The following is an 8,357-nucleotide window of genomic DNA, read 5'->3' on the forward strand; positions in this document are numbered from 1 at the left end:
GCACTGCAGGCCGTTTATCAGCATCCCTAGCCGCCATCCACCTGCCTGGATGTACCCTCCCCAATCCCACCTGTGACAGCTGTGTCCACACTGTGATGAATGTCCTGATGGAAAAATCACACCTTGGCAACAACCAGTGATTTAAAAGGACACAATTTTGCAAAAGCAGAAATTCCAGGAAAAGCTCCCTCTCTCTGTTACCCCAGGGGCCCAAAGCCTTCAACCTCTGAGGACACACTCTCAAGGGAGGTGAGGTTCAAGGTCCTTACCCACTGCAACCAGGTTCTTAAATTCTCCACCATTACCCCCTCACACAGTTCCCTCTGTGTGCCGTCCAGCAGCCCCAGTTCTTCAGTGGTGAGGACCACAACCTTGTCCTTGAATGTCACGGCCCCCTGCAACATCAAACCCAGGTAAGCTGAATCCTGTAACCCCACGGAGGTCACAGAACACTGAGAGAGAAGATCCTGAAACCCAAGTACAGCACAGCCACCAAACGGCCCCCAGCATATTCAAGCTTCATAGCGTAGGACAGGAGGGCACTGCACCTGGAGCCCGGTCCTTGTCCTGTTCCCTCTGGGAGGGCAGAGTCCTGAGAAGGCAAAACTGAGCAGGAGGCGGCACCAGCACGGGTCAGAGCTGTCCCTCAGCCCCGTGGGTCTGCAGGGAACCTACACACCGCTGCCCTGCTTCCTTCTGCACAGATGCAACCGGCAGCTTGGTGACCAGAGCAGGGCCAGATCCCAGGTGCTCACCGGCCTTCCAGGGCAGTGCTGTGGGCAGCCAAAGCAAGAACCCTAGGAATTTCTATCAATAACCTTCCCTCGGCTACCCTTCCCTTTCTTTTTTTAAATTCTAAATGGAACTGGGGCTGAATCCAATGTCCTGTGGACGCCAGGCAAGTGCTCCACCATTGAGTATAGCCCCGGCCCTCCGTAAGACCGTCTGCTCCCAGAAACCACAGCACACGGGTGACAGCGTAACAACACGTGGGCCAGGCGCTCGGAGTCAAGCGCTGAGTTTCATCTCTGAAGTTGACACTCAGCTATGTGTGTCACCCAAGGGAGGTTAACAAAATAATTCTTTGTGCCTGACTTCTGTCATGGGTCAATAAAGCTAAGAGTTGTACACTGTACCTACCTCACAGGTGGCTCCAAGGATGAAAGAGTAGATGGGAAATTGTGAGAGCCAGAGCTACCTTCTCTGACAGCTACAAAAAAAGAAAACAATATCAAATGGCACTTACTCTGTATTACAACAGTTTTTACAAAGACTGCTCTCCCATGAAAGTCACCTTTAATTTGTGAAAGACTAATTCTGACTATAATAACTTCTTAGTGCATAATTTGTTGCCTAGTAGTTGTATGTGTGTATGTACGGGTGTTTTTGTTTTTGAGACAAGATCTCACTAGGTAGCCCAGGCTGGCCTTAAACTCACAGAAGTCCTCCTGTCTCAGCCTCTTGAGCGCTCGCATTCAGACATGTGCCACTACAACCAGCTTCACTAGTAATTTTTTGTAATGGCACTGGTATCAGTTTTTCACAAAGTATTGTTTTGGGGTCAGTATACTTCATGACATCAGAAAACACTCATTTGTAAATCCCTTTTATGCTATGTGTATGCAGATAAAGACAAACACATAGTAAAGAAAAAGATGGGGAGTAGAAGAAAAATCAACATGGATGGAAAACAAATCAAAAAGCTCTAACATTTGTTTAAACATTAAGAGCTGGGCATGGTGGCTCACACCTGTAATCCCAGCACTCAGGAGGCTGAGCCAGGAGGATCGTTGGGAGTTCAAGACCAGCCTGGGCTACAAGGAGAGCTCAAGGCCAGCCTGAACTACATAGCAAGACCCTGTCTCAAAAAGACAAAAAAAAAAAAAAAAATTAAAACATTAAAGTAAGGGAATGGAACAAACGAGGGGACTTTCTTCAAAACGGAAGGCTGCCGGGGGTGGAGGCACATACCTGTAATCCCAATAGGTAGGAGGCTGAGGCAGGAGGACCACTGCAAGTTTGAGGCCAACCTGGACTACACAGTTACATCAAGGCCAGCCTGGACTACACAGTGAGAGCCTCTCTAAAATAAGTTAGTAAGTAAGCAATTTTTGAGAACTTCCCCTTAACTGATAAGAGATATATGTTTACATACAGGAATCTTGTGCAGTGTAAAAAATAAACACATCCCAACAAAGTGTAATAAAACTTGAGAAGACAACACACTGAACATATATAAAGAGCTGCAAATAGCTACTATCATCTACACACCCTCAGAAGAAAATAAAATTACCTAAAATTGGTAGAAACAGGGTAACTAAATGGAGACCAAACATAACTGAATACTATCTACACAGTGAAGAAAAGAGCTGTCTACCTTTCTGTGCTGAACAACATGATTGTTTGATGAATGGCAGTGAAGAAAACTTTTGATTTTCTGAACCCTAAAAAACAGACTGCAAGAAGTAACGATTTTCCCTATCTCTGTTTTTTTCCCCCCTTAAACCAGGGTCTCACTATGTAATTCAGGCTGACTTTAAACTTACTGTATAGGCCAACTCATGGCAATCCACCTGCCTCAGCCTTACAAGTGCTAGGACTACAGGCGCGTGCCACCACACTGAGTGTGCGAAAAGCAATGAGAAGAAAATATTTATAAATATATTAGCAACAGAATAGTCGTTGTTATAAAGAAATAAACCACGCACAAAAATGTCCATTTTTGAAGAGGTTTGTAATAAAAGGTAGATCTATAATCTAGACAACCAATAAAAGCAGACCAACAAAAAAGGAGAGTATCAAATTTTAAGGGCTTTTAGTTTCTATATTTTCCAGAATGACAATACATGCAACTATCTGCTAAAACAGATGATTTTTAAAAGTTAAAACAGTGCTCAAAGACCATACTGGTTTAAAGCCAGTAAGGACACAAGAGAGAATAAGCTGAGCTGAAAAGAGAGAGAAAAGGAAGCAATGAAAAGTATACCAAATAAAGACACATGTACATACAGAACACACGGCATGCGCACACACACACACACACACACACACACACATGCTAACCTCAGATTAAACAGCTCAGACTACACAGAAAAAAATACAACAATACTCTAACAGATACTCCTAAAAGATAGCGACAAAAAGTTTGAAAGAAAAGGGAGGGAAAAATATACACTGCCCAATGTCAAAAGCAAGCTTCACAGATCACATACAACTTAATGAAACCTACATGGTAGATATGTGATATGTTTTAAAATATTCTATTTTAGGTACACTGGGAGTAGTCCCAGCTGCTTGGGAAGCTGAGCCAGGAAGGTTGCTTGAGTCTCTGAGTTGGAGACCAGGCTAGACAACAAAGCTGTATCTCAAACAAACGGGAAGGAGACAGGTTGAAATTAAGTCTCGGTGACATGAAAATCCACTACACTCTTTACAGTCATACATGCTCAGAAATTTACATAACAAGGGAAAAAAACTACTAATTCCCTTGCCAATTTTGAGAAACATCCATAAATACATACACAATGAACACTAACAAAGTTATATAATTTTTCTTTATTTGTGTTATCTACATCTGTCCAATAAAAATGTACCTAACCAGAGAAGGAAAGTTAGATCTTTTAGTAGGGACAATACGAAAAGGCAAAAAAAGAAACAAAATACAAAAGGTGAAGTTAATTTTAATGCTACTTTATTTAGCAGTATGTTTATATTTATATAGCAGTGTACTTTATCCAAAACATCATTTCAACATGTAAGTAACAAAGAAAAATCATTCATGACCCGTCTTTGCAGTTCAGGCTGGCCTTGAGCTACCTTTTAGCCCAGGCTGGTCGTGACTCATCTTAAAATCCAATGTTTACTTCACACCTAACAGGGCATCTCCATGGGACCAGCCTGGGTTCCAGCGTTAATAAGGTGTAAGCCCTAAGGCACTAGGTTGGAAGAGCATCTCTACATGGGCATTCGGTATTGATATAACCCGCATGCGACTTTATTTGACACGCAATCAATAAGTAAATGAGATGTTTTAGGATTTTTAAAAATTCAGTGTAGTTTTCAAAGTCTTCCACAGGAAACTTCCCAACGACTGCACCTTCAAACGAAGCCCCTCGGGGGATGGATCACTGGTAGGATAACTGCAGGTCCCCGTATCGCTGGGGTTAAGAACCCGGCTCAGCTACACAGCCAGCTGGTAATATTAAGTTTAATGACTTTGCGACAACAAAGCACCTTCTGTCTCATTTTCCTCATCCTTAAAATAAAGATAACAACTACTTCCTTGATCGACACAGTTGATAGAAGAATGCGCAGAAATCAAAGGGACGAGATGCTATTAACAGTTTCACTTCCGAGTCTCTCTCCTACCCATTTTCATTTACTCAACACAGACGCGATCATATTCTTCGTGGTGACGCACGGCGAGGGAAACCTGATTAACCGAAAAGATGGCAGGACCAGCAGGAAGGCACAGGAGGGCACGGGGCGAGCCTGGAGGAAGCCGGCTCCCGTCCCGGCTGGGCGAAGAGGGCGCGCGGTGAGTGCGCGGCGCCCCGCTCAGCCTCTGCCCGCAGGACGGCGGAAAGGCCCGGGCCGACCTCCTGCTCTTCCAGGGCTGCCCTGCAAGGGGCGCTGGTGAGAGCATCGCAGCCGGCAGCCCAAACACCCGTTACCGGGCGCCACTCCCGCTGCGAGCCCTTGGCAGGCCCGGTCGGCCTCGTCCTAATCCCGCCGGCCCAGGGCTGCGCGCTCCACCGCCACCTGACGGATCCGGAAAGCAGAGCGCAGGTCCCGCGCGGATGGGCAGCAGCGCAGCACGGGGCGGGGAGGCCGCGGCACCCGCGCTTCCGCCTGCTTTCCTCAGCCTGCGCCCGAGGCCGCGACTTCCCACCCGCAGGCTGAAAGGGCTCTGAAAGATGGTGGAAGCGAAGGGTACTCATCTTCCGGACCGAAAAGTTGTAGCATGGCCTCCTTCCCTCTAGGGTAGCATCTCCGTTTATCCCGGCCCCGGAACTACATTTCCCAGAAGGCCCAGGGACACAGGCACCGCCCCCTCAGTGGGTCAACTTCCGGTTGGAGACCCAGGCAAAGGCTTCTCCTTTTTTATATGGGGATGAGGCATTATTATACTAGCCCAAATGAGGATATTTGTAATCTGTAGCATAATTGATGCTAAGATACGCATAACTAAAGGCCATGGTATCTGTGGTGAGCAATGCTATATGTAGCAAAATTGTTTTAACACATTTGCAGAAATTTTAATTTACTAAATTCCATGATTTAGCCAACTCCAGTGGCAGAGAACAGAATGGATGTTCACTTATGTTATTCTTCTTTGTCTCATTTGGCAGCTGCTGGTTTGGTTTCTCATGGTTCCTTGGTAGTTTTGAGAAGTCTTTTCATGGTCACTAACTGCAAGCCTGTCTTCAGTATCTGAGATTCTGTCCTCACATGGGCCTAATCTGCTTTGAATACTTTTAGTGGGGTTTTTATTCTCCTGGATATGTGCTTGAATCTGCTTTATGGGTTCCATTTCTTTCCTCTGCTGAGCTTCCAAATTTTCTTAAACTCATCTTTTTTTTTTTTTTTTTTTTTGTCTCTATCTTTTTTAATGTCACTAAGCTTGGTGTGTATTTTAGTATTCTCTGTAGTAACCTGATTGTTTCTAATTTCATTTTTTCCAGAGCGTCATCTAATTGCCTTTGTTGTCACCAGTTTAGAGGCCTGCTGGGGGCTTTCAGATTGTCCCACCTGATTGCCCCCTGGATTTGCCTTTGGTGAACTGGATGTCTGGGGTTGCATCTTGTTTATGTGTCTTTTCATTTTCTTTTCTTTTAGTTTAATTTCTGGGGGTGATGCTTGTAAGTCACCTATGGTGCGTTATTTTACTGCTGTTATTTAGAACCCTTAAGTGATGACTGCTTCTCTGAAGTGTGTTCCAGGTGTAGCTGATTCTTGGGTTTTGAGTCAGTTAGAAGATCTAACCTCTTCCGTTTTTTGGGGATGAGAAGTTGTTGCTCATTTGGCCTAGTCCCTGGTTGTTTGGCACTGTGCCACAGTATTCTCTGTGACCCTTAGTTAATCTCAGCCATGGATTATCAGGGCCAACAGCTGTTTAGAACAATCATGTCAGTTTTGGCTGTAGTGGTTCCAATAGCATCAAACGCAGGCTAGGAAACAACAAACTGGGCTAACCCTTAATTTGCCACTTTTAACTCCATGAGCCATATTTATGGTCATATAACAAAACATAAAACAAACCAGAAATTTATATGCAGTATGTAAGTCCTTCATGTATCAATTTTGCTCTCAGGGGTTAAAATTTAAAATGAATTAAGAAAAAAATTAAAGTGGATTGAGGAGAAAATAGAGAAGTGGAAGAAGAGGAAGAGATTAGAAGTAAGGTTGGAGGACAGGTGATCATGCCAACTTTGGGAAACTGGTGCAGAAGACTGAAGGAAAAGAGAAGAGATAAGATGAAGAACAGAACAGAACCTCACCCACAGAGAGGGTAGGAACAGCGTTCATATTTATATAAAAATGAGGCAGAGAAACAAAAAGAAAAATAAAGAAAAATGGACACCTCACTTCTGGAATTTTCTTTGGCTTCACTAGTAGACAACTTGTGGAGACAGAGTCCCGAATCACGCCAATCTACCCAGCAAGCCAGCAGTAGCTCTTGGCAGGGGAGTGGGTAATCTTAGCAGGCCTGCTCCGATACCAGACACATGGGGCTCACCACTGCCCAGGCAATTTCCATGAGTCCGAGCCCAGCTGGGAGCTGCTAGATGGAGCTGGCTGTCTCCAAGATGGCTCCCAGCCACCTGCTCTCTCCTGCAGGAGGACTAAGTCCTCTGCACTCACTGCCAGCCAGTGCAGTCCTCCCTGTCCGCTGCTCCCCCTCCCCGCCACATCTCTGTGCAGAGGTCTCTGTGACCATGACCATGTCGCTGCAGGTATGGACCACTCCTCTCATGCACCGAGTCCCATCTCGGGGAGCAGGTGCTGCTAGCTACACTGGCTTATTCTTGGTTGAAATGTTTCTCTTCCTCTCTGTGGGCTTCAGTTTGCACTTCAGATTCTTCCTGGGTCCAGTGGGCCCACTTCCCTCCTTGCCTTTCTCACGGTCCTACATTCCCAGCATCGGGACAGACTCTGAGATGCTGTTTTCTCTGCTGCTCACTCTGCCAGCTTGGTCCCGGCTCCAGGTGTGACTTGTTTTAAGAAAGCCTTGTGTGTGTGTGGGGGGGGGGGTCCCACTCTCCTTGTCTCCCAGCTCATGCACTGGCTGGATCACAGGAAAGGGTTGGCTTGTTTGTCCTCCTGTGGCCCACGACTCTCAAATATGCCTCTATAATTTTTCAGTCTGCCTTCAAGTATTATTCCAATTCATGTAGAGCGTCATGGTGTATTTCTGATTATCCTCCTTGTTCTGTGGTATTGTTGTAAATACGTGTTACTTTTACATGTGATATAATCCTCATAAACCTCATCCCTATTTTTACTTTAGTGGGCATTTCAGAGTGTATAAAATAAAAATATTTATCTTCATTTTAACAATTTTCAAACTTCCTTATTTTGGTAGGTTCAAATGTGTTTTCGACATGCTCCTTCTCCTGTCTGAGGGAAGTCTTTTATCTTGCTTGTAGTGCAGGTCAGCTGCTGATGAGTTCTACCAACTTTACTTAAAAATGTCTTCATTTTGCATAATTTTGAGTAATTCTCCATGGGCTTAGCATGTTTGATTGGCAGAACTGCTTTCCCCCAGATGTCAAAGATGTCATTCCATGGCTTCCTCTTGCACAGTTTCTGATAAGAAGTCTGCTGCTTTTCTCATCTCGGCTGCCACCAATTCTTTGAGCACTGTCCAAAGCCTTGAGTCCAACATTTATGCAAAATTTCCTATGAGGTCTAAAAGATGGTCATTTCTAAGTGTAATTTTTAAGAGTCCACTGTCTCTTAGCATAGTTCCTTTTTAAAATTAAAAGCTCTATAATATACATAGAATAGTAGTAGTTTGGCATGTTGCATTGATATGGCCAGGATTTGGGTACTGAGTTTGTTTTTGCAATATTTAAGTGTATTACTGGCTTCAAAATTCTCCTGAATGACCTTTGGCTTAGGGTGGGGGTTGGAATGCTGAAGGATTTTTTCCCAGTATTCCTGCTGCACCCTCATTTTTGGCTGGCCCTGTTCACTTGAGTGGCTGGAGAGTTCTCTGGCCATGTTCTTCCCTTTCCAGTGAGGCCTGCTCTGGCTTGTCACAAGGAGCAGTCTAGTCTGTCTGTGGGGTGTATCCTCTGTTATCTTGGTTTAGTCTCAGAGATTCTGTGCAGTTTCAGGAGCAGAAATACATT

This window comes from Cavia porcellus, unplaced genomic scaffold (genome assembly GCF_034190915.1).
Source record: "Cavia porcellus strain 051 isolate PalLab524CR breed Dunkin Hartley unplaced genomic scaffold, mCavPor4.1 scaffold_7, whole genome shotgun sequence".
In the NCBI taxonomy this organism is placed as follows: domain Eukaryota; kingdom Metazoa; phylum Chordata; class Mammalia; order Rodentia; family Caviidae; genus Cavia; species Cavia porcellus.